The following is a 1,366-nucleotide window of genomic DNA, read 5'->3' as shown; positions in this document are numbered from 1 at the left end:
ATGGAATCCCACTCAAGCTCCGAAAGCAGTGTGACCGGAATGGATCAACCAATTAGCCATCATCTATTCTGGATGAATTGGGGATAGGTTCGTAGCCTCTTCAATAATTGGAGACAAGAAGAAGGTGATCCCTTCCATCCACCACATTGCCCTCTTGGCGATGAACCTGAAGCACTTACCAGCGAATCGGTCCGAAACACCATTTTCTCTCTCATTTCCAGAGTATCTCGTCACGATTATATACTACATCAAATTCTAGATTTTATTTATCCGCTCGTTCGAACCGACAATCACCCCGATGTAATAGAAGAAGTCAACGCGCTTCGTGTTCGAGTAGTGGCTTTAGAGAATATGGTGCAAGGGTTACAAACACCAACAAATAACGAAGTATTAATTCATAATTTCAATTTTATTGAATAAATACTCCGTAAAAGTTATGTAATTTCTAAAGTCTTTAAGGATTATTCAGTTCTAGTTTCAACCGTAAATCAAATGAGTTTAATTTAATATTAACTCATTAAATCTATGTTACATCTGAAGAAAATATGCACATATATATTTTCATAAAGACTGTAATAAAATTCTGTTGTACAAAATATTAATTGTGAAATTTTTTTTAACGGGTAGGTAATACCCGAGAAATATATAAATTCACAATTAATATGTTACATTTTTCGAATCCGATTAAGCAAATCATCAACTATACTCTCAAAATCTCACAACAATATACATTCTTGTATAGTAATCAAAACAACCATTCTCACCCAAATTTGATTATGCATTCTGATTTTGACAAATCAAAATCCAAGTCATGATTTAACAGAAGACATCACTCTTAGATTCCTACATCTTTCAAAGCTATACTTTGACTTCAAAACTGTGTAACATCATATGTATATTAACGATTACAAACTGTGTTCAAACTCTCCGAAGTTTTCGAAGACACTTCAAACAATGAACAATCGAGATGATGATCCAACCACATATTACCCACATTTATGTACCTAAAAAGCTCTCGAAGCCAAAGTCATATTTCGACGCGTATCCGTGTCAGACCCTTTGGCATTTATTAGCTAAAATGACTTTTCAATTCCTTTTCAAAGTAGACAGTTTTGTCACAGCTCCAGCAAGTCAACTTCGACTTTTTAGTCAGACTAGTCTTATTATAACCTCGATAGATACGTTGCCCTTTCATCATCGTTACTGGGGACCTTTCATATCTCGCCACCTTTGCAATAAACTTACCAACAACTTCAATTATCTTTGACTTTTCGAAAAATCATTATATTTATTGAAATCACATCATTTACTCATTCGCATCTTGTAACGAGAATTGTCATACGAATCATCGGAAAACAGTAACCAG

The sequence above is a fragment of the Rutidosis leptorrhynchoides genome, chromosome 6 (assembly GCF_046630445.1).
Source record: "Rutidosis leptorrhynchoides isolate AG116_Rl617_1_P2 chromosome 6, CSIRO_AGI_Rlap_v1, whole genome shotgun sequence".
Classification (NCBI taxonomy): Eukaryota; Viridiplantae; Streptophyta; class Magnoliopsida; order Asterales; family Asteraceae; genus Rutidosis; species Rutidosis leptorrhynchoides.
Note: the sequence above shows the minus strand (reverse complement) of the source record.